This window comes from Rhopalosiphum maidis, chromosome 1 (assembly GCF_003676215.2).
Source record: "Rhopalosiphum maidis isolate BTI-1 chromosome 1, ASM367621v3, whole genome shotgun sequence".
Lineage (NCBI taxonomy): Eukaryota > Metazoa > Arthropoda > Insecta > Hemiptera > Aphididae > Rhopalosiphum > Rhopalosiphum maidis.
Genome location: NC_040877.1, coordinates 49,966,970 through 49,994,575, shown reverse-complemented (window position 1 = coordinate 49,994,575; position 27,606 = coordinate 49,966,970). Strand labels below are relative to the sequence as shown.

At 28.3% G+C, this 27,606-nt stretch overlaps 1 protein-coding gene across 1 annotated transcript in view; it reads left to right on the top strand.

Annotated features, from left to right (window-relative positions):
• Positions 1 to 1,211: 1,211 nt before the first annotated feature.
• The window catches only part of LOC113549760 (AF4/FMR2 family member 4-like), a 62,198-nt gene continuing 35,803 nt past the window's right edge, over positions 1,212 to 27,606 (top strand). Inside the window, exon 1 of the mRNA XM_026951222.2 lies at positions 1,212 to 1,767. The gene's annotated coding sequence lies outside the window, so the exon portion shown is untranslated. The remainder of the gene's footprint in view (positions 1,768 to 27,606) is intronic.

The window sequence follows — 27,606 nt, the reverse complement described above, 5'->3', positions numbered from 1 at the left end:
TACATCATATATCAAGTATCAGCATATAATATAAAATAACAGATAGTAGTAACTTCTAACCTACTGGATACTACTAATTTTAATATTTATATTTTACAATAATAATTACATATCAGAATATTACTTAAATTTTTAATGATACTAATTTTCGAAGTGTAGTTTTATTATGAACTATGAATTATGAAGATACATAGGTACCTTATAAATTTAACTTTTAATGAAATTATCATTTCAAATGCTTATGATAAATTTAATTTGTATTTCTTTCTATGGAAAAATATCAATTTTGTTAAGTTTTCGCTAGCGTACTACTTGATATTTTCTCTGTAGCATGGAAAAACATTGAACCGTTAATATGTGCTACAATGACTCGCAAAAACATATTATCTATGATTCAATGTATTTCCGTGCATCAAAAAAATATCAAGTAGCACGCTCCGTTTCCGTTAATTTGTGATAGATTAGCTAAATTATTTTAAAATGTATATTAGATTTGCAGTAGCCAGTGTTTAGTGGTATTGTGAAGTGTAAGTGTAAATAAAAATTATAATTGGGTTGGGTAATTCAGTGGGATACTATATAAAAACAACGAGTCACCTCTAACCCAATACATTTTTGTACAAATGTATTTAGTTTATAACCACGGTTTCCATACAAAGATTATGTATAAATACCCACGTGGCACGTATAGCCGTTTAGGGGAGGTCCTGTATATTATACCACGGTTACTTTAACTAATACTATATTGTGTACGTATTATCATCCCTGCGAGCAACACAATACTTCGCTAAAATAGAATACCGCGAATTTTAAATTCATTATTGAACGGTTCCTATTTTGAATTCGTTTGAGGTTGCGGCTGTCAAACGAAGAACGTGCTCACTCGGCACGTCGTAGATGGACCGGAAAAAAAATAAGCAAACGCGTACGAATCCGCCGGAGAGGGAGGTGAAGCTCTAATATCCAATAACATAATAACAATAACAAATAATAGGTATAACAATAATAATAACATTTCACTAAATGGTAGGTACCATAATAATAAAATATATAATATAATATAATAATGTACGTGCACGGCGCGATACGCGATCGACGTCGCGTGACTCCCACCACTGCGGCGGCAGGTACTTTCTTTCTAATCAGCTGACCTTCCGGCCAAAACGTTCGCTCGCCGGCCGACGCACACACGCACTCAGACGACAGTCAGTGCGCACACCGATACGTATCGCGACCGGCTGGTTCGAACACGCGCGCGCACGCACGCACTGCCCATATATCGTTTATTGTGTGATATAATATTATAATAAATCGTAATTAGAATATTTTGTCCCTCTCACAGGGCTTGTCGACCGAGAGAATTTTTCGCGTTCAGTGTCGTTTATTTAGTCTTTTTGGTCACGTGCCACGCGGGTTTGAGATTCGAATTTCAAACGTGCCCGTCGCAGTATATAGTTTTCCAAATGTCACTTGCGTACAGACAACTTAACACGATAATAATTATATAGAACCATAATATTTTAAATTTACCCGTTGTCGAAAAGTTCAACCGGTTTTTATCGATTTTCCACCCCTCCGATGAGTTCGCGGTCGGTCGGCTGTGTGAAATAATATTATCGACTGTTTGTAACGATCGTTAATTACCTACGACCATCCGTGTTGCCATTGTTTCCATTACCCGTTCGGTGCATTTACCTGTCGACGTTTTGGATAATACCACAACTGCACTCGGTGCGCGGGACGAGCTATAAACCCCGTCGAAGAAACGTGAGTTTTATTTTTACTACATAATTATACCAATATACTCAATATAGGGTGTATTAATATATTATTAAATAAATGATAAGTATAATAAATGGTAGGTACGTCTTATTATGTTGTTACATAACAATATTATTATATTGTAGTATGCAGCTGGTAGCTAACCTATTACTGTTATTATTATTATAAATACTCAGAATATATTATATCTTCGAAAACCACAAGTTAAACTTATTCATACTCAGCAGCTGGTGTCTTTTTCGCTGGAATATATGAGATAAGGAATAAAATTGTATTTCAAATAGTAGGTACAATAATATTATTAACGTGATAATTAATATCTACTGTCTCCGAGAAGTATTTTTTACCTTCTAGCAATATAGTCGATTACGTACGATATTCATTCATACAATATATTTTGTCACTAGATGTAATAATATTTAATCACGTGTTGCGTTTTGGCGGGTTTTATTGTCAATTCATCGTTAACAAACAAGGAAATATCATTTTGTTGGTTTTGATATTATATTATAGGAAACAGAACGTCAACGTTTTTTAAGGTCGCATGGCAAAGTAAGTTAAAAGCTTCTTCTGGCGATGTAATTTTTTTGAAACTGGTTTTATGTCTGATTACAGTACTCTTATTACCTATATGTTTCGAAAAACGTTCTACGAAAGACGCAATAATTATTTTGTAAGGCCGATTTAATTGGGAAACGCGATTTGTATGAAAAATTGTACCGGTACAAGTGTACGCCATTCAGCGTTGTATATTATAGACCAACCTACCAGTTATTCACTTCTCTTTTTGTTTCAACACATGTAAACGACCATAATAATATAACACTATACGAGACACCGCTACACGCATCGCAGGACACGTTTAAAATAATATTGTCTACGACGACAATATAATATACTGAGCGAAAAATAACTAGTCATTGTTCCGATTTTACGTTTGGTTTTTAATGAATTATTAATAACGTCAAATCGATCGTGCGACATGGTTTGTAGGGCGATTTTTTCAACCTTCAGAGACCTTTATAATTATTATCATCTAAATATCCAAGTTTAATATTATGAATTATAATGTACCTATAGTGTGATAACAATATTATAACAGTTATTTTCTTTTATAAAATGAGTGTTAAACCTAAACAACATTTTTAGGATTTAATGTATAATATAATTGTTTCAACTATACCTGCATATTTTGCTTGATATTATCAATATTCCAGTATGGTTGATTTAATTTTAAAAATATAACAATACGTCATTTAGAAATTAATCTCCTTTAAAATTTAAAAATTATAAGGTACTCCTATATATTATATATTGTAGAATTATAAATTATCAAAAACAAATTGTGTGTTGATAAGGCAGTAGAAAAACTGTTTTATGTTGATTATCTTGATATTTAGTAGAACAGAAAATGTCTCATTGTGCGTTAATACCTATAAAGTATAAATATTAAATATATTTACTTAGTATTTTCGATTACTCTAAACTTACTCAATCATGTTGTTTTAATTTATTTATACGAAGAAAATATACTTAGATTAGTATGTTAGGTACCATAAAATATTAATAAAAAAGAAATAAAAAAATATAATTGTCCCTATGTGATATGTATTTGTTAACTAAAAATATAAATTCTAGTGTATCTGAAGTCAAGGTTCCACCTGTCTATGAAATGAACTGACCGTGGAGACCTTCATTTAAATTTGGGATTGCACCCGAACTGCTGTTTATTTCGATTATTTTACATGTATATCATACAGTTTTTACTAAAAAAAAAAAAACCTATGATGAATATTTCAAACAAATTAAAATTATTATAGTTTAAACGAAAAATATATATTTTATTATATTATTCAAATACATGGACATTATCCAATATTTTGTTTAAATCCAAGGCCTAATCTGTGTTGAATGAGTAAAACGATTTAATAGTTTTTGTTTAAATTATAAGTACAAATAGATAATAAATAAGAATTTAGTGCGTATTTTGTAAATTATTAATGTTTTTGATGGATTAAATAAATTATTATAGTATTTAAAAGTAAATTTTAGTAGTATTCATTTTAATGATAATATCTTATTTCTTTTAGCAAACTTGACAAATTTACATGTATAAGTACTATATCAAAGTTCTATTTAAATAAAACAATAATAGGTATTTACTTTTTTAAATAAATTGTCTATAATAAGGTTTTTAATTTAGGTATGCAAATAAACTTTAATTATATTATTCTTAGTAATTATAATTAGTAGCATAATATAAATATAATTCATTCGTTTTGGGTATACCTACTTACTTTAAATTTTAAAAATATTTATATACAAGTAAGTAAAAACAATAAAATATGTATAACATGTTATATATTAACGCAGAAAATTAATGTACACTTTTAATTTTGATTATATTATTTATAAATTATTATGAATTTATCTACAAGTTCTTTTGTTTAAATAAATAAAAATCATTTAAACTGGTGATTTTTAGTTAGGTATACAAAATTTAACATTGAAACAAACTTTAGGTAATAGGTCTATTATAATAAACCCGAGATAAGGTATTTAATATTCATTGAAAATCGTAAATGTCTATAATATCCTTAAAAGTGAAATGTATTCTTTTAGGAAGTTTAGGTTTTGCATAGGTTTTTTAAATAATTATTCATAATAATTGTATAGTGATATATTAAATACATTTTTTAACTTATTATTTATTTTATTTAGTTAATTAATTAAAATGGATTTCTTAAAATGTTGAAATGTTTTGGTATTTAAAAGCACATTGTGATCGAGTAGAACATTTCTAAAATGATAAATCTAGTATTATTAGCTGTATGAACATATACTTTATATTATAATGAATAATCATGTAGATATTATTGTACGTATGTTAAAAGAATTCTGCATAACATTTGATTATTTAGAATTGTGTTGAAAATTGCACGTATACTTGATTCGATAATATTTGTGAATTATATATGTATATGATTTTGTCGAGAATCATATTTATATCAGTTTTTCATTATTAATTGTTCATTCGCTGGGACACTGCAGTTCAATTTAAATATTCACTGAAATTGTGACTGTTTTTTTTTTGGCCAAACTATACCATATTATGGTCTCTGATCAATAGCACACAACCGACAACACGACGAAAATGATTATTTTTGTGTTTATGAATATGGGTGGTCGAAAAAATGATCACTGTCCCTCTCCATAATTTCTAGGATTTCATTTGGATTTCACCCTTGATATTCTAGTGTACAATTTTTATTTGTGTACAATCCTAGGGTAATTACCATATTATATGCGTTTTGTTATGAAGAGCAAAAGCGTTATTAAATCGCCCGTAGGCAATTGCGCAACTGTAGTTGTTTTTTTATCTTTCCTGTAGACATGGCGCCAATACAATATTATGTGTATAATGTATTATATATGTATATACCAGGAGTGTTTATGCATGCTCTCCCCTCTCACTATTTTCACTCGCCGCGTAATCGATGTACCTACACGTACTTAATCTACTATATAGGCCCAAAATGATTAATGCGAATTTGATATTATGTTTATCATATGTAATAATAATAATATAGATGACTGTACTATTTGGAAGGTGGCGCTTTGGTGATGGTAGCTACTGGTTTTTTTTTTTTTTAACTTTGCAGATCATAATGTAGCTACTCTGCGTTTATACAAGTAAAACGAGACTGCTGTCATTGTAAGTGAAGGAACATGAACCCAATGTTGTAAACTGTTACCGGTTGTCTGTTGGCTGCGGTGTTAGTTTATATTTTAAATGAAAAAAAAAAAAATCATTTTTAGTGGCTTATCCCCGTGTTTGCAAGTCATAATAATTATGCTCGTATGACGACGGTTTACGCCTGTCTCTTATTTGTCACACGTTTGCAGCTTTCAGCTTAATGTTACTAGTGAAGGATATAATAAATTATTAATATCTCCTTATGCGTAGTTGAAAAATAGCTTGATTTAGTTTTTCATGTAGTAGTCGGTTAGCCTGCAGTGAATAACTTGACCTCAGTTATTCAGTCAGTGTTTCAAAGTTTGAATGTCTAAAAATTAAGTGTAAAGTTACGTCTTGATGAATATGATCAGATAAATATATTTGATAGATTTTAAGTAATTTAGTTAGGAAATATTTTTGAATAATATTTAATATAAAATAAACTATCTTAATAATTTGTGATGTATCTTTTAATTAGACTATTTTACGTTTTTTAAAAAAATGTACTTTGTTGCATAAATATAATTCAGCTGCTGTAGTTATTTAATAAATGTAATGACATTTTTAGTTGAATTAATTTTTAAAATATTACTAGCATCGTTAATCGTTATGTTATAATCATTCATTATATTATTACTCAACCAAACGATTATAAAATTTAAATATTTTTTTTTCTTAATTAAAAATTTTAGTTTGGATATACTATACTAATATTTTATAGACCATAAAATAAATTTGCATAATCATAATGGTAAAAGTATTTTTGAAAACAAAGATAATGATCTTTTAAACGCATATAATTTTGTAGATCTTAAAAGATTTACTAGTCTATATAGGTACGTTTTTATTTCATACAATAACAATAAAGATGTATTTATATTTTCAAACGAATATCATCAATATTATAAAATCGGTTTATACAATCAAATACTATAATACAATTAAAGTAAATAGTAGATACCCAAGTTGTAATCATATTCGTAAACATGAATTAAATTAGTTCAATTTGTAAATATTAAGAACTATGAAAGTTCTACAAATAATCAAATACATTAATACGTAAACATAGTAAGTAAGGCTTAGTGATGCTTGTCAAAAAATTTGATACTACGACTTGATATTAACATAAAATAACTATAGCAACCTATCTAATGGGATTTTTTCATTTACATAATTCCATCTACTATGAATAGTATTATGTATTTAATTATTTGCAGTCTTAAAGATTTAACAATATATTATAAGTTAACTCTAAACTTTTTTTTCGTATAGGGAATACTGTATTTAGTACCTTTGACTTAAAACAATACTTTAAAACATTTTAAGGTAATTTTTTAGACATATGAGACATGTATTTGTTTTACAATGACATGAATGTTTTTTTTTTTGTGAGTATATAATCAAGTTCAGGGCTAACAATTTGATTTAATATTTATAATTTAGGGTAGTTTCTGGTAGAAAAAGTGATATATTTGCTTTTTTGAGAAGTCTTATAGAAGACACTATACCTATATTATAGTACTTTTCTAAATAGTTATAATACTCAGAATTTTGGAAAAATAAGAATATTTATACAACACCGATTTTTAACAAAATCGATTTTTTATTTTTTTGTTATAACCAAGAAAAGATATATTATAAAAACTTAAAATTTTTATTAAATATTTAAAATAACAATATAGTCGTATAGACTTAATATAATTTTTATAATAGTTTTCCTTCAATTAAAATTCATTTTTAGTTATTTATATGATTATTCAAACTTTTTGATTTTAATTCAATGATAAATTATTGTATACAAAAATGCTCGAAAAAAAAAAATTAATAAAAAAAATGATTCTTACTAAAAATGGCATGTTAGCTTATATTACTGTTAATTAAGCAAAATGTGTGAATAGGTTTGAGTTAAAATAGGAAATAGCATACAATTAATCAAAATGTTTTCAAAATGTCATTGATTATTGTGTATATAAAATATTATGTATATAAACAAGATTCAAGCCTTCGTGAATAATATTTTTGAATTATTACAACCAAATAAGAAAATGTTTGATAAGAAACCATTTTTTGATGCGTGAATATCCAATTACGTCAAAATTTTAACTTGTAAAATTACGCTCTACTGGTTTTTTAAATTCCAGTAATTCCTGTGAAAGCTTAGTTCACTTAAATTTTTGAATTTTAGATATGAATTTTAATAGTATTTATGTGCTTTTAACTATAAAATAATTTGTGAATTTAAATAAAAACTAACTTCAAACGCTCATAAAAAAGTTAGATTATAGTTCATTTCATTCTATAATAACATGATTTAATTTTTTATTATTTATTAATAGTTTGTTATTATTTTTTTATAATATGTTACAATTATTAATTTTTGTCTTAATGTGTAATAATAATATTCTAGTTAAGGAATTAAATACGATATAAAATGTTGTTTATTTAACAAATAAGTTTTTCTTGGAGATTCGAATAAGACAAAATGTTACGCTCTGTTAATTTCTTATTTGAATATACATAATAAAAAAAAAATGCATAGAATTCTCTAAGCGGTCAAGTTCAGGGACATATTTTATGTTTTTAATTCCCATGAAGAAATTAAACTTTTATTTCATTTCTATACTTATGTTAATCCATAAAAAACCATTACAACAAATCCTTCATTTTTTTCACCTAGGCATTATATGTGGGTGATTCAGCCTTTTTTTTAATTTAACTATTAAAAATTATAAATTAATTTATATAGTTTGTTTTTAAACTTGGTTGAGATGGATTTAAAATTGAAGCTGAAGTTTAGAGCTATTTTAAATTTCTGTAAGGTGTAACTCAATCAAGATAACAACCTTTTAAAAGAAACATCAAGGCTATTGTGTAAAATTAATTTCATCGGCCAATCGACTCATCTTCAAAATAAAATGGTGCTTGCGTGAAATAGATTTCATTCAAACCCGAATATAATTATTAAAATCCTGACTTTGAAACTGACTGTTTCATAGGGTTATGGCGTTATTTTTATGACATTTACCTATACGATACATGTATATATAATTATTATTGTTTTTTTTTAATTGAATTATCAAATTATTTTCACGTGCATATATACTTGCTTGTTGTTGTTATTGGCTTACGTACATAGACATAAATACTGATCCGGGTTCGAACACACATCGTTATTATTACTTTTTGTATTATTTAATAACCCACGTGTCCTTTGATGATCTGGACCGGTGAATTCTTTACGACCTATCCGGAACGATAAACACGAGAAAAACCGATAGAATTCGAAGACATCTAAAGAACATTCAAAATAATGATGCGTAGTGACCATTATAATTATGTATATGTATATAACACTGAAATTACACTAAAAAATGCGTTTACACAGCTTACCGACTAAATCATCATCACTTTCTCTTTCGTCAGCTTGCTGTTGTAGATACACTGTTGAATCACTGCAGCGAGATGTGTAAAAAACAATAATCCGTCGCCTTCTTGTCGGATGTGTTTCGGAGAATGTCCAGTAATTCATACGGTTTATTCTTTCTAGTTTTTACACAACAATATTAATAATGATAATAAGAATTGTAAAAGTTATGATATTATTAAACAATAAGATCTGAATTATGAGGACTCATTGGTTTAATTTAGTTATTTGATAGACGAACAGTTGTACAAATGTACATTCACGTAGATCGATATTAAGTTATTATTATACTATTTTATAGTAGTTTTAGAATTTAATCAGCTACATTTATGTATACGACGCTTAAGCAAAAAAATATGTACCTTTTGCTCAAGTATATTAAATGTGAATACATTAAATGAAGCATAAAATATATATTTAACTATTTTATTTTTGTTATGAAATTATAAAATAATCATATTAGGATTAATGTGCCCGAGATATTATTTAATTAATAGATGTTAAAGTCTTAAAAATTGCTTTCCAATGATGTATGATCGATTATTACCGTAAATCTGATTTGATTACTTTTCAAATTTGACAGTTTATCTTTTTATTTAGTATCCTTTTCAAGATAATCTTCAAATAACTCAATTACCCTTATTTAATACTGTTTTTTAAAACATTATTGTTTGTTTTCATTAACGTACATAATTCGCATACTCTTTGAATTAATAGAGTTTTATTTTTTATATTCAAGGCTATTTAAACACTTATGTTAATTACGCTAACTTTCGAATGCTTTATTTTTTAATATAAGTACTTATGAGATAATAAAGAGTTTGTTTAACATTCAATTTTTAAATTTTAGAGAGAAGAGTTCCGTTCTACATCAACTAAAGAAATTTGCGGGTATTTAAAATGTATGAAATCATTAATTAGAAGATTTTTGTGACATGTAAGGCCGTCTATTGTCGTTTCTTCTCCTAACATGATTTTTGAAATTTTAAATAATTATACAAGTCATAAATTAAACCGTATATTAAAACTTTAATTTATTTTTTAACCCAGAATTTAACCCGAAGTATTATCTGGATACAAGTTACATAATATTCTCGATAATATTGTATAGTACATAATATACTTATTTTAAGCAGGTTTTTATTTTACATTGGCGAAATTTTTATAAAGATATATTTTTCAACGGATATATTTTGAAATTATGCTCACTCCGTCATTTTCATAAAATACTATTAAAAAAAAATAATAATAATAATAATATGTAGTAAAATGCAATTTTATTTTAAAATGTCTGTTTAACTAAAAACCTCAAAATATGCAAACTAAAATTTCATTTTTGAATTTGTTAAGTTGTGACTCAAATTTTTAGCTAATCCAACAACTTTTGATGTACTTAGTAAAATCATGCAAATAAACTTCCGGGCTTTAATATTTATAAATATGAATTATATTATTATTACTATATTTTATAGAACGTTAGCCTAGACTGTTTTGTAGATTTATGTACTTCTAATTTCTTCTATATTACATTTTAATTAATTTTATGAAACTGTATATTTAGAATGACGAGTTAAACTAATATGATCATTAATCGATGTTCTCGTGAGAGGAAGGGGGTATGTGGGATCAAAATATTTTTATAATCTTCATAATTCTAATTAACTGGTACTTTTAATAAAGTGTTTTTTAATTGCTCATGTATTTCCTGTACATGGCTAATAACAATATATATTTTGTGATACCTAATTGATAAATGTATTTTGATTCATTGTAATTTTCCATAGGTAGGTTTTATATATTGAGTATTAACCATTTTAAAATCTTGTTGAATTTTATATCGACTCTACAATTAATAATATGCTGTAAATATCTGATAAAGTGTTATCTCTTAAAACAACCATAAAAGCTTTATGTTCTTATAGAACATTGGTTAATAATTAAATTATTAAAAATATTCTGCACCCTATTATTGTTTATTTTAAATAGTCAAAGATTTCAAAGTTTTTCATCGCTTCATTGCATTTATGTATATTACGCTGTCTTGTGCCACGTATATGTCTAAAAATAGAACTATTACAAATTTCAATACATTTATAACAATAGTAATTTATATTTTATAGTATTCAGTAAATTTTAATTACAAATTTATACATTTTATTTACAAAAATTGAAAATAATAAATTTTAGATACCTATTTAGATCTGTTATAAGTAAAAATAATATTCATTTATTGTCTATAGTACCATCACACTATCTTTCGCGTAGTTTGATATTCATGGTTAGGGTATACTCATTGTAAGGGTCTACGTTAATTATGGAGAGAACGCATTCTCTTGTATAAAGAAGTACTTAAATTTTCTTATATAACTTTTTTTATCTTTCCTAATTTTATGTAATTTTAATAACCGTCTGTTGGTGTTTGTTAGTGTTAACAATGTTGGACATTCATGAAAAAGTGCTTATTGTCTATTGATTCCAAAAAAGGTCTTGTATGATGTTTCAAAAACTAAGAAAAATCAATTTTCTTACTTAATTGTATAAATGATAATTAACAAGTTTTAAAATATTATGATTATGAGGTATAATAAGCATAATATATGAATATTTGTTGATAAATAAAAATAAAAATGTAGTTTTTTTTTATTAAATTAAGTATAATAATTTTGAAAATTTAAAATTGTACATTTCTATACGTATATTTTATTTTTATGATAGGGTTTCTTCAATTCTGCAGGATTCTTGCTAACTCAAGATTAAATATAATTTATTATTGGCTTAACAAGTCTCCATCGGTATTGTATAATTACTTAAAAAGATTTTTAACATACGCGCTGATTGAGAATTATTTTTAAATTTTTTAAAAATTGGTTGGTATCAATGTTTTTATATTTTGTACAAACATATATGAATCACATGTGATATTTCATTATTATTTAATTTATTACATGTCCAAATAGTGGTAAATACACAAAGTGAGATGTACAACCAGATCTGATCCTGCATCAATATCTAATTTTTTCGTGAAAATCATATCTGTGAAGTATTCAAAAAATATTTTGGTATTGATTGAATTGTGTAAAAGTTCATAATACACAATATAATTATGTAATTTTTTCTCGCAAATATGTTTAATGAAAATTAATTTTATATTCTGAACACACACACATTACATGCATGTTCACAACAGGGTCTAATACATTATGTTGACGTTGATTCTTAAAGGTATTTTTAATAAAAAAGAAAAACGATGCTGTTTATTTGTGGAAAATATAGCGTCTACCAGCGAGTACCTACCTATACCGTTCACGGTAATGTAGCGTCGGCATATTATAGAAACGCAAGTTACCTGGTCACATAGACGTGAGAATAAAAATAATTGCTTGTAAAACCGGGTTGGCCAATTTTATGCATTTTTAAATGAGAGTTCGGGAAATTTATCGTGAGAGCACGGGCAGTGGTTTATGGAGTATATGTGGTATAAGAATCGAATATCTTATAAGATACATTGTTTTTAGTTTCTGAAAGGACATTTGCATATCCTGCCATCGCTGCTGCTGTCTGTCGGCTACGCATTATTATATTGCTTTGAACTTGATACCACAGTTGGCCGGATGACCTAGGCCTACAAACGGGCTGCGCACGAGTTCCAGTTTTCACAATGCTCGCAGACTGGATACTTGCTGCTGCAGGTCGGTGTCTGCACAAGCGTATTATACATGTATAATATATAATGTAAATTTTAAGATATATAAATAAATAGATGCTTGTTTGTGATATATATATATAGGGTGTCTCATCGTGTTGTTTGTTTCAGTCGATAACTTTGTCTAAATAATGCTTTTGAATCATGACTTCAGTTTGGAGAATTATAAATGTCAAATATTATAACTTACAGTAGTTTTTAAGTTTTTAGTATACTTACTCGTACACTCAGTATAATAAAATTAAAATATTTTTTTTTGTGTTTCCTAAAAATCTGAGGTAGCTAATTTATATATTATGTATTTTGAAAAACGAATAACTTATTTCCACGAATTAATTTTTAATGGTTTAGATAGGGTAGTTTTAGTGTAGTATATTATATAGTTAGCTGGTGGGTATAATATTAAGTACGTTAAGACATCCTGTATATAGTTGTAGGAAGGTGTGTTGGTAGAATGTACACCTTAAACAACAACTGACAATATTCGTATAATTTACATTAAACCGACAACCGTCGTTGCCACCATCGCAGACCGTCTGTTTTATGCAATAACATATGTGGTACGTACGCACTACAGAGCGCGGGCAATGCGCAAATTGTGTAATGCGTTTGGCGAATGTCGCCGCGGCCAGTGATGAATCGAAAAAAAAAGAAAGTACCTACACATTTGTAATATTTATTGGCAATATAATATATATATATAGTTAGTTATCATTATTGGTTTCAAAACTGCAATGTGTTTACATTGTCATCGATAAAGAAATTAATAGATATGGTATACCTGTGTGCCGCGTTCACACAATACGTATCCACCTATTGATATTTGCAGTGCTATATGCGACTGTGAATAATAACTCAAAAACTTTCATACGAACTCATTAAAATGTATATATAATATGTATGTAATATTTATAACACGTACTTATGTCATGTTTCTACTTTTGGGGTTATTTTATAAATGTATAACCATGAAAACACATTTACTTTTTCTTCAAAAATATTTCCAATTATTCAGCTAATATATTGTATTAAATATATAACTATAAATATTATACTCATAGAAAAATTTCTGTACATTTCTTAACATACGCTTTAAAAGTTGGCATCTCTATAAGTGTCTATTATTACATATATTTTTACAATTTCCACTTATGCAATAATATAGTATATAATATGCAATATTGTTTCCTACTAGATCTTTTTAAAGACGATGAAATAAGTTTATGACTTCTAGATTTAGGTTGTATTCGAGTATGAACCATTTAGTAAGATTATTTTAAAGTATTTAATAAGTTGCAAAATTTTTATTAATAACTATTGCTTTTTAATTTTTTCAGCCATTTATAGTTTATTCTAAAACATTTTACGATATTATCGCTATACTCAATATTCGCGGTACTGTTCCATTTTTTTTTCTATTTTGTTAATTTAGATTCGTTTTTCTTTGTTGATTTGCTACTTGAGATTATAGATTTTGTATATTTTCTTTTTATCAATCTGCTGATGTATTATGTTGTACTTATAGTTATGGACCATATAATTAAAAATGGTGCCATTTCTTTACCTACTTGAATTGTACTTATTTTATTTTACGCCATAATATTTCATGTTATTTATATTTAAACATGTAATTTGTATTGTATATTATTTATATTCATACAAAATAAAAACTATAATTTCACAATATTATTAATAATTTGTTTAAAGTAGGCACCCATATAATTTGGTCGTTTTAATGTGTATCATCATAGTAATGACGCATAGTAATAAACAGTTATTTATAATTGTAATATGTTTACAACGGTATTGTGTGTAACGTTATGCAATTGTGATTTTCAATGTTACTAGGTTATGATAATTGTTGTCTCTTATTATGTGTTGTAGGTATGGTCAGTATGGATTGGATATGTAAATAATTACTCAAAACATAATATCTAAAAGAGAGTGAGAGAGGAGAGAGAGAAAGAACTCCTACCAGTATATTGAATTTTATTTGGATAATCGTTTTTTTATTTGTTACATTCTGTAGTTTTTATGTGGTAAAATGTTATACCTAAGACATTTTCAACTCGTTTTAAACCGTATAATGATAATATAAGCCTGTACCTATGTTTTATTTTACATATTGTCAGTCTTCCGTAGAAGCTATATTTTAACTTCCCTATTAGCGTAGTAATCCGTATATCAAGGTCAATAAAAAAAATAAGTTTTTGCAAATAATAACGATTGTTTTTAAAGAAATGAACAGTAATAATATTCGTTTCACACAATCTGTTAAATTTAATTGAATTCTATAAGCATTGAATATTATGGTATAAAAAGTAGCGAAAGTAAATTGTATTTATTAATATCTATATTATATGGTCGCTTATCAGTTTGGTGTGTATCTAATATTCGCAATCCGCATGAATAATTATATTATGAACATTATTATTAAGGCTAGGAAAGCCAATGCAATAAAGACCTACAGTAAAGGCATTAAAAAGTTACCAATGATGCTACAAAAAAGTGCATTTTATCATAAAAAAGCTACTAAAAATGAAATGAAAATGCAAAAGTTCAGCTGAAAATAATTTTTAGAACACCTAAATACAATTTAATATCTGTGTAAAATAATAAATTAAAAACTGTTTTATTAAATTTTAGGTACCAGTTTATTATATAAATTAATATAAATCGGTACTCAATAACAAATTATGTATAATTTGCTTTATATATTGTATTTTTTCACTTTTCAGAAATATTTTCCGATAAGGTGATAACATTTTACTAGATAAAAAAATATATCTATAGTAATTTTACTTTTAACTGATAAATACGTTCGTAAATGTTCTAAAAATATCGAATATGTATATAAAGGTAATTAACAAAAACTAAATATAAAAGTTAATAAACTGACACAAAAATACTAAAACGCATTTATTTATAAATGTCATAAGAAAAATTGTATGTCTAAACTCTGATGTATGAATTGAATTTTGTTTTTGATGAGATATTTATTTCTTGAAGTATTATGAAAAAAATTGCAAATTCTACAATTTCTTAGCCTTAATTATAATGTTTATAAATAATATGCATTATATATCAAGAATAAAACTTTCACCTTTTAAGTTATATTAAAAATATACTAGTATACATTGATTAAATTCCATCGATCTTTGTGTGAATCATTTAATTAAAATTGTTTTGTATTAATTTCGTAGTAATTTGTTATTGTCATACTAATTTTTAATTGTAATAATGATATTACAAGTCCGAAAATTACGATTATCACATTTATTAGCTTATAATAAGCAGCGTTGTAGTATTTTGAAATACGTAGATATTTTAGTAAGTATAGGTATAGGAGAAAAAAGTAAAAGTGCGAAAATGAAATTAAACAAATAGGTATAAGTTCGCAGTTAATTATTTTATGGCTATAAAAGTGAATTAATTATTATTACTTACTAATATAATAGTTCTTTTGTAATTAGGAATATAATTTAAACGAATGTAAATAATATATTATGTAATAGATTATAACATGTAATTAAAATATCTTTTGGTAACCATTATATAATTATTTAAAATAAGCATAAGTTGTTTAAATACGTATATAGTTTATGAAAAATTAAAATATAAAAATGTATTATGTACTTTCTACCTACAATAACATAAAATGTTTTTGAGTAGAGTTGTCAAATTTATGTAGGTATACCAAACCATATTTAATAAATACCCTTTAGTTTAGATAAAAATAACGTTTTATATTTTGAAAACTCATGAAAACAGTACAGACCAATGGAGTACTAATAAGCTTAACACAAGACTTAACATACATGATTAATGAATTATACCATTGGTTAAGATCAAACATAAGTCACTTATAAAAAAATACCTATTTTGGATTACCAAAATATAGGTACTATTTTCTAATTTTAACAATGAATAATACTTACAACACTTTAAGTTAAGTTATGTAAAATTTTGGAGATAGGTAATTAAAGAAAAAAATGGGTTGCACGGAGAATTTTCCACGTTTCAGGTTGTAAAAATAAGCAGGTTAAATACAGTGAAAAAACTTTGATCGCATAGTTCACACTGTGCTGTTTTTTTTTACAGTCAAGAGAAAGCAATAAATTAGACTACTTTTTTACAAAAATAATTTTACGTCACGGCCAAAAGCATACTCGCTACGTACGATTAAAAGATTTTAGGTCGTCAATAACTGTGATAATACTGTCCTGCGTACCTATATATTTTCGAGCATTTTAAAGTGACCGAAATATTGTGTATCCTCTTAGATTTGGGTCGTATATCATTCACTGTTGAGTGCAATTCTTGATTGAGGTCAAATGACCATATAGTCGGTCACATATCGCACATGTCGTTCTACCCTAAGAACTTCTGGTGATTTCAACATACATACATGAATCACAAGTGTTGGAAAAAGTGCAGGGAAATTAAACGATTCTGAAAGAGGCCAGTTGTACGAATCACGCATAAATCACAGCTGAATAATACGCATATTATTGTTATCGTGTGACCTTCGCCCTATTCATATTCAAGATTACAATGTCATGTCTTCCAAATTATATTAATATTATACTGCTGTACAGTTGCTGTGCATATTGAGCACATTTATTCGATAATTATTATTTATTTATACCACAAACTATTTTGAATGCATATCAAATAAAAGTCTTTTTCATATAGTAATAAGTTGCGTGAAATGTTGATCACGATGAATTTTTCATGGTTTCATGGCGATTTTTATGATTGTGCGAAAAACACTCACAATTGTACGATTTGTACGTCTTTTTTTTACGGTTTTGTGATGACGGAGGAATGTATTAACATTTATTTTCCAATTTGTTCTTGTTTTAACTATACACCTCTTGTTATTATCAGTATTGTGTAATATATTTATCTGATATGACTGATAACAAGAAAGTTTTGTACTTATAAAAATATATTATTATTTCTGATACTTTTTTCTTTAACTATTACGTGCTTCGATATATAAGCAAAAAAATAAAATATAAACTAGTAGTTATTTTTATATCATCTTATGTCGGGTTTGTTTTCTTGAGGCTAGACTTCCTTTTTATAGCGTAATTTTTTTCGAATAGTTTTTTTTATTTATGATTCAACAGGCGCTTCCATTTAGACTGGTAATGGCCAAGTCAGGTGCCTGTAGGTCTAGTGGCACACACATGGACACGTGCACACACTTGTGAACATATATACTTACGATCTACTTAGTAGCCTCGTTAACCCTATATATTATATATATGGCTTCATAAAGGTCACGTGTAACTAACCGGTAAACAGTGTGGTACCGAAAATTAATAGAACGAAGGATGTGGTTGTGCAACGCGGGTGAATTGTTTTAACGGTGTTCTTATGTGTTCTAACTTATTGGTTATTACTTATTAATTACTAAAACTGTTATTAGACTAGTAAAATTACTTTTTTATGATTCAATTAGGTGAATTAATATTTTTAACAATTTATTAGAGTAGTTATAATTTATGTGCCTGATATCTATTAAGAAAACAATAAAAGCTTAGTATTAATTATTATTTATTTTGGAAATTCAAAAGGGTTATTTTAGTTGTTAGCTCTGAAATCAAAATAGGTTTATTCGTTAAAATCACAAATAATAAAACGATATCCTCGAGTTAAAATGTATGTATATACATTGAGTAAATGTAAAAATAAAGACAAGATATAGTACGTATTATACTGTAGACTGCAGTTATATATGGGATTAGACCATATAGATGACGTATTTATAAACTTCAACTTCACTCTACAACCGTCATCATGAAACAAGTTTTCATTTTGCGCAACGATATAGTATAATGTTATTAAACTGCATGTTTATACTCGCCGAGACTTTAATACACTAGTCAACGTAAAGTTGACTAGCGAAGCACCTTCGAATGAGTTATGTCACTATGTATACGCGACCACAGCTTAAACGAATGTAGCTCACCGCGTAACGTGCTTGTACTTTTTTTTAAAGTAATAAACCTCCATAAAATAATTGCACAATTTAATTCCTATCAGAGTTCATAAAGTACTCACCATTACATACAACGCACGTGTTATTATTATACATACTTACACATGAACGCAGTGCTTCTACTTAACGTATATAATAAATTAATAACCTACATCAACGTATATATAAGCATCGCGTACGGCTATTGTCTAACCTACTAAATAATATGTTCGTTTTTTGTGATGCATCTTGCGTGCGTTTGAAAGTCAAAACTCGTTGTTTATAGAGTAGGAGGCTGAGTGGCCAACATCCATAATATGCGAAACATAATATATCCGCAACCGACGTGCGTGTACTGTATAGCACGGTTATCTATTATATAGATAACTATAATATATACAAGTATGAATGTCGACGTCAGAATTGTGTTATCGGTTATTTATTCATGTTGTATCCGACAGCGATTATATGAAATATTACGTTAGCAATCGTCGGCAAAACTTGAAAACAATATTCATTTTTTTCGATTTGATTTTTAATTAACTATTTTCAGTTAATTCTTATACGAGTATTTATGTTCATTAAATGTACTCTGCTTTGAAAATTAGATTCAAAATTCAAAATCCACCGGAAATGTATAATATTTTATTTTTAATAGTATTAAACAAGATCAATAAGATTTTAAATAATTATTTCAATCATATACATAATATTATGTTATTTTTTGAGTTTTTATAGCTTAAGACTGCCTCAATACTTATTTCTCTATGGACAATTAGGTAACCCATAATAACAATTCCTTAACCATGTATTCAACATTCGTATATGATAATTTAAGATTTAGCTATAGATTTATAAAAATAACTGAATGGTCCAGTTAAAAGGTCCATCAAAAGGTACTAGTTATATTATAGACGTATCATTGTTCAACTGCAGTATACGTAAACAAATATATTTAAATTTAAAGCCAGTAACAGAGTCTCCTTCTATTAATTTATTAAAATAGTTTCCATCATAATTCATAAGTTTTCTTAAGTATACTTTAATAGTAAATATCACTGATGCAGATTATTATCAGTTTCAATTTAATATTGCCATTAAATAATATAAATTATTGTATTTAAATTATTGAATAACAGTTATAGTTCTATTATCATAATATATATTTTATTATATCTGATGGTGAATGATAACCTATTTAATTTTGTCGAGAGTTTGAATAGAAACAATTTTTAAAATGTTAATAATTATTTTAAAATACTGTAAATCAAATATATTGTAAGTAGAAAGGTGAAGGATGATGCTAAAAAATTGTCATTGTTCGTACAAGAGTGCCAGTCATGCTAAACTTAGATCATTGGTTATTCATTAATTATTAATATTATTTAATAAAAAAATTTCAATACTAAGAAGTTTTGTATGCTATACCTATAAGAAATTGAAATTTAATAAATAAAATATATTATTTTCCGCAACCGGTGTTTGCTTTAACGCATCATCTTGCAAACAAATCACTTACGATTACTAACGGTATAATATACTATAGTAACATGTATAAAGTGTATAGGTATTTGTACATGATAACGTATCTTCAATCTATTCATTGACTTCTGTCTGGTATAAAATACATAAATATCTACACGATTTGAATTGTTCTTTTAACTAACTTTTTTGCAAAAAAACTTTTAGTTCCATTAAAAAAATGAAACTATACCTATCGCATTTATATAGTTAACCCATCAATTTATATGATTTTGAGTTCTTCTAACTACCAAAATATTGAGTGCGGATTCATTTCAATATAATACTCATTTATAGGACCAACAATCCAATAAAACTATCAAAGTTAACCCCTTCGCATCTTTCGTGATAGGTAATGTTATATATATATTATTACCCAGAAAACTGGCTAATGATCGATAATAAATAATAATATCGTGGAAATTATATTCTATGCGTGTTTTTATTACACCATAAAAATATCATTATTATAATATGATATTTACTATGAAATAATCGACATTGCATCAGATAGACAACAATAAAGAGAATAAGACCTTTTTTATAATAATAGCCGCTCTCTGCATAATATGTATTGAAAAATTGAATAATAATTATTCAATTTTTCAAAAAATAAAATAGTTTATTGTATATAATAAAAATAAAACGTACATGAAATAGGTTTGTAACTTATAATAAAGTATTGTTGAGTATTAATGTTATTTTTTTTTTTACCTAAAATTGAACTTTTTTGAAAATTGGTAAAAGCAGATAATTATTGAGAACCACTGATTAAAAGTGACGGGTGTATTATTATATCCGGAGGCGATTTGACTGACCTAGCTATTATCATTTCGGTTAGATGTCTGGATATATTTACGCGTGGGAGATGCGTACCTGCAATAGATAAAACCTTATCAATTATATGAACCCAACCCATCTTAATACAGACGGTGGCTACAGCTGTCCATTCGTAATTATATCAACAATCGAAATGGCGGTCATTTTACGCGCACAGGCACAAACCGGACCGCTGCCGTGAAAGTGGATCAAGGGCAACACTGCCGGTACAGTATAATACGTCGATCGCTCGTCTCATCGCGTTCGTCTGTTCCGTTTCAATTTTGAAATTTTGCCGACCCACGTCGAAGAGGTCACACGGGTCGCACTATTCAACGTTAAGAATAAAAAAAAAAAATCAGCTATGAAAAGCGCAAATTACTTATATTTAAAAATTGTTTGTTTGGATGTAACATTCATACAATACCGACTGCTACAGCTGTATTTATTAAATGCAAACCCATGTGGGGAGAGAAAACAAATTGCACCCACCTTAGAGACATTCCAACAATCTTGTATAGTATAGCCACATTTCTTATATTTAGAAAAAAATATTCTTATATTCTCCAAATTAAACGTATAGTCGCCTAGGTGATATAATTCATGTATGATATTTAAATTTTGTGTCCCGCGTTACCTTGATCTTACGTTTTAAACGAAAGTCGTATTCATCGATTCATGATTGATTAATAACAATATTATACTCTTGTTGTCTGTACCTAATTATGTTTGTTTTGTTGACTTGTTTTTTTAAGGGGGGTAGGTGGCCAAATTTATTCAAATATTTAGAAAAATAATCGAGAATGATTCATGTATTTAGATTGTTTGAATCGATTTTACCCCGCGCTGCAGACAACTTTCATCGCCTATCCATCTCGTGCCGCAAAAACTCGTCACGTCCATACACATCCGTATTGTAATAGGTTCTGAAACATTTTAATGATCACCAGCGGTCTCTTTACAATATTATACATCTTCCGGTCGTATTTTTCGGACGGACCTCTTCTTAACCGGCCAGCCGCCCCGACGCCACGCCACTGAGCCCGTTCGGATGAGTTTCGTAACATCGCGGACGACGGTGGCACACTTTCTACTCACATACACATACACGCACACACGCAATATGATATCCCTATTCCTTACACGACGTTTTCAATACATATTCCTTAGTAGTGTCATATTGTCATCTGTTTAAAAATTAGTATTGCTATCGACATCAAAGATGTTATAACTAAATAAATGTAACGATCGACATTTTACCATATATTTTTAATAAGTTGTCGGTAGATTCTGAATTACTGAGGGTTTGATATTTTATCAGTTCTTTCCTCGGTATATCTTGTAGATATTTTAAATATTTAATAGTGTTTATACAATTTACATATAGAATACGAGATTAATAGACTTATATAAGTTGATCTTGCAGCAATATAAAATTTTTATATTTTTCTATACGCAAACATTATCATTACCACTATCCGCTATACATCGTTTGACATCGCTATGACTTTGGTGATTGTAGACTTGTATATAGGCATATCTTCCATGTATATCTCCTACCTCATATCCAAGGGTTTAATCTATTTCAGTCATACTATGATGAAAATATGATAAGAATTCACGAATTTCTGTGACCAATACTTCCCAATCTATATCTACGCCATTTTCCCGTATAACTGTTTGCGGTTGGACGCAATCGCAAGGGTTATTGTCTTTTATAATTTATTAATATATAACATTAATGTATAAAGTGTGGTTTCGCAAGAATATATTCATAGTGTATCACTATGAACTACAACTCTAAGTACGCCATATTATATTTTGTCACAAATTTTGATATTTAATGGTTTTTAGTTGTAAAATGTCGACCAATATATCATGATCAAATCCACGAACGTGGTAAAACCTAATTGATGCAAATAATAAGTAAATTTTCTCAATAAAAAAAATATATCATTATAATAAGTTATGGGCTTACCGCGAGGAAAAACACTTTTGAGTAACATTAAAAACGTATTAGTTGGTTGACTGCAATAGCTGCTGCGTAAAATACAATGGTTAAACGATTACCTAATGTTATTTATTATTGTTCCAATACACGATATTTCATTGTATTTCTTAACCACCAACAATATATTATGTATTATTGTGTTGAGGATTAGTCGTGTTAAAGCAGACTCGTCAGTTTTTGACAAAATAGTTATTAGCCCTCGAGAATAAATGTTCTAACTTACGTCCGTGCTCTATTAATTTTTTTTCCCGGACATGTATAATATATTAAAATGTATAGGTTCTTATATTATACTTATAACGATGGTGTTGTAGTATAATATTTGGAACTCGGCCACGTATAATGGCAATATTCTGGAAACTGTCCATACCCTGGTTTTCGTTATACATGCATTTGTGAACGAATTTTGTTCACTAATAATTTATCTCCTTTTCGTTAAAACTAATAAAAAATGTATAATCGTCTCCCACCTATTTCAGTCGCGCATAAGAGTTCTACGACAAAATACACATTTGTTACGTGTAATGATGTGCAATAGGCTTAGATGTATATTTAGCATCCAATTTCAACGATCAAGTTGCGACTTTATGTAATATATAATACGCTTGCATACATTTATCTCGGATAGGAGCTGCATCTTGCAAGTATTAAATACACCTACACACGCAAAAATAAACAAGGAATGAAAAAAAAAATGATCAATAAAATCTATTAGTGGGTACATATTTCATAATTTAAAAAAAACCGTTTGATTGATTTACGTCTTGAATGGTTTCAATATTGTGTAGAAAATACGCCCGTCAGCGATTTCCTACTTATTTAGCGCAATAAACTGTGTGCAATTTATGTGACAAGTTATTCGGAAATAATTATGTGCTTATATTACGATACCTTATTGCTGTGTGATTGTGTGAAATATCGAATATAATATATATATATATGTGTGTGTGTGTGTGTGTGTGTGTGTGTTTAATAAGAAGGTAGTAAAATCTAAACTATATAATCTATTTTTATCTCGTTTATGTTTTATCTTATAATGTACATGTACCTGCATATGACTAGATTAAGAATTCAATTATATACACTTTTAAGCGGTAGCTAAATGAGTAGGTCGATGTACTCTAACTTTGACTTTTTTCACGTTTTGAGAGTTGCAAAAATAATTTTATGGCTACCAAAAAAAAACCACCTGACATCTGGTTAATTTCCCAGCACAACGACCTGTGTTGTAAAAGTAAAAAAAAATAAAATGAAAAAAACGAAGCCACTGTATGGCCAATTACAAACATATTTACAACGGTGGAAAGTAAAATATAAAAAAAAAAAATTTAAAATGGTTATAATGATATAACTTTGTCCGAACAAAATTTGCTTTCATTTCATTATTCGCATATTTGTGAAATTATCCGCATTAACACGTATATGTAACGTTCGCTAGGTTTTTTCTCAAAATATCTATGCATGCGTTTGGTGTCTCGGACATTTCGACGGGTTTCCGCACGATATTTCGTAACCGACGTCCGTGCGTTTACCCATACATATTGTCATGTTATACGCGTCGATACGTGGTTGTTATATATATTATATATATATGATGTAGGCAAACAGTTTAAACCGTGCAACGATTGACGAGAACAATCGTTCGATATCGTCGACGGACGGGCTGTTGTACACGCCAGTGCGTGTGAACACGATCATAATATATAATATTGTAGACGTTACGTTGTCGCGTCTCTGACACCGCGGCTACGGATAATATTTCGCGGGTAAGCCGTACATAGTATATGAAATGTAGGTAGTATGTTTAAGAGATATATACCTCTTCACACTTCATCGTTTCGTAATATAGTCGACTTGTTTAAGTAACGTGTTAAGACACAACGACACGATGAAGCGCGAAGACCTCCTAAGTAGCTACCTATAGGTGTTATTGTGTATATAGATATGGGATCTTATTATAATAATGATTTCGTCGACGACCGCAGCGGTTATTTAATGTGTGCCTTATAATGTTATAATATTATTGTCGCGAGCGAAGAACATCATTCTTCCGCCGACGTTGCCGACGTATACCTTTTGTACAGTTCCCATCTCTTTAGGTTAATACGTATATGTATATTTTATATATTTGTGTGTGTGTGTGTGTGTGTGTGTGTGTGTGTGCGTATACTTAACGCATCGTTGATCGTGGTCGAAGTGTCATATTGAAACTTATTTGTGTTTATAACGCTGCTGCTGCCAGCGCCGGCGTCGGCGTGTTGTAACAGTGGTTTGAGCGAAGAGCAACGAACTCTAGGCGTTTGAGACGTGAAAAACAAAAACGCAAAAAGTGCCCACTGCGCGTATTTCACGACGTGTATAATACACATGTTATAATATGGTTATGGTATAATAATATAAATAATATTCGTCCAATGGACCCGATAGGGGAAAAGGGCGACGTAATAATAAAATGGAGCGGACGCAAAAAATATTATGAGAACGATAGGAAAAAATCCACCAATACACTGTACATATACGCGCGACGCTTGTGTAGCAGTTATATTTTTCGTAACGTCCGAATAATATTTGTATGAATTATAACGATAGGATAGTAATAATAATAATTATTGTGTGATTGCGGGACGATGCGGCCGAATGCGACTGTGTCAAAAATTAACGGACCGGACTAATTTAATTGTCGTGCCGATGACAATGCAGTCACGACGTCGAAGAACGATAGTAACAATAATAATAATAATAATTATTATTATTGTTATATTACATGAATAATTTAATAATATTATAATAATGTATGTGCGTGCGTTCGTTCTACGATGGTGAGTCCTTTAACACGATCACGAATTCTTGCGCGGCATGACAGAGAATCGCGCGCGCGAATATGTACGGTACAGGTACACGACCGAAATATAAATCGCTTGAATCTGCGCTGCTGCCCTGCCACCGCTACATTGGTCGACGCCGTATTTTGTACCTATATACTTACTCTTCCAGAATGTATATTATTATTATTTATTATTATCATTATCATTATTACGACGGTCGCATGTTACGTCATCAGGTCACACGATTGTATATTATACCTCCCATATAATAGTGGTCGTCACAGTAAATAACAATCGTATTGTAACATTATACAGATGAAACACGTTCGTTTTTGTTAAAAAGAGCGTGTTGCGACTTGCGAACAAGATCAAACAACCGTATGAAAACAATAATACCTGAGTAGCATTCTGAAGATTGAAAAATATTTAGAATACTTTTCAAAAGTAGCTATTATCCCAAGAAAACAAATAGGTACTTCTAAAGATCTGGTTTTTTTTTTAATCACTACTTGTTCGACTGCTTATCATGATCGTCATCAGCACACCAAAAATTATATTTGGCTAAATGTAGGTATAACGTTTATTGTTTATTTATTTATTTATTTTTTTTTTGAAACAATATAATATTATTTGAACAATCGAATATAGAAATTATACAATTATATAATTACTAATTAGATACCAACTAGCAATTATCTACATTATAGATTCTATAGTATCATTATGCAAATTACAATAATCCTGTTCCAAAACATTCGAATATATCTATTTTCCATAATGTTAAAAGTATTTTACTGAAAATACTATGTACCTATGATAAAAACTTTAAGGAGACTTGCGTTTACATAATCGATTGTGATTTACTGTCAGTCAACAAATCCATTATGATAAACGCTATTTTTTCAACGAGCTTTTTCTGCGTTACATTTAGTTTTTCTACAACATATTCTGCGTATTGCGATTTTGTTTTTAAATTTAAAATTCCATTTGCGATGTTTCTTGTTTATCTTGAGTACACAACATCGAATTCCACTATTGGTGCGTATTGTTATAAATTTATACGGCGTAAAAAACTGTTGGTAAGTGAATAACGATAAAAATGGAAAATTTGAAAATAAATATTTTTATTATCTGCAGCCAAAATACCGTATAAGCGAAGGCGAATGATAAACGAGAAATTAAAAATGCGCAATTTATGCTCCGGCTGAAAATTGTTATTTATGATGGCATTTGGTATATTTCAACGTAAAAATTCGCATCTGGGGCGCGTCTGGCCAGTTATTTTCATTTTTGTTTTTCTGCAATGTCGTAATCGTTATTTTAAATCATTGCGATTTGCCAATCATTACTAAATTCCTTAAAGCTTTTAACGATAAACGATTTTCGGTCTTATAATATTATTACGTCGTTATAATGAAGACGCCACGACTGCCTTGTTATGTACATCTTCGCGAATATAGTATTGTATAATACTATAATGTATGGTTGTACTATGCATAATACATATATAATAAATAATACATATATATATATCGACTCAACGAATCGCGTTAAGTATAAAACTTTTTTGTACACAATATGCGCATCGTCGTCTGCTTATAATTGAACCGCGTTCCTTTTTACACGTATAGGTGTCGAATTCGACGTATAAGACTTAATTATACATAATTTCGTATTATGTTCCCGAGTATAATAATAACGGCGGTATACTTGAATAATATTTATATGAATAATGAATATATATACATACATAATATGTATTATGTTAAGTAGTTGAATGTGAAAATGTTATA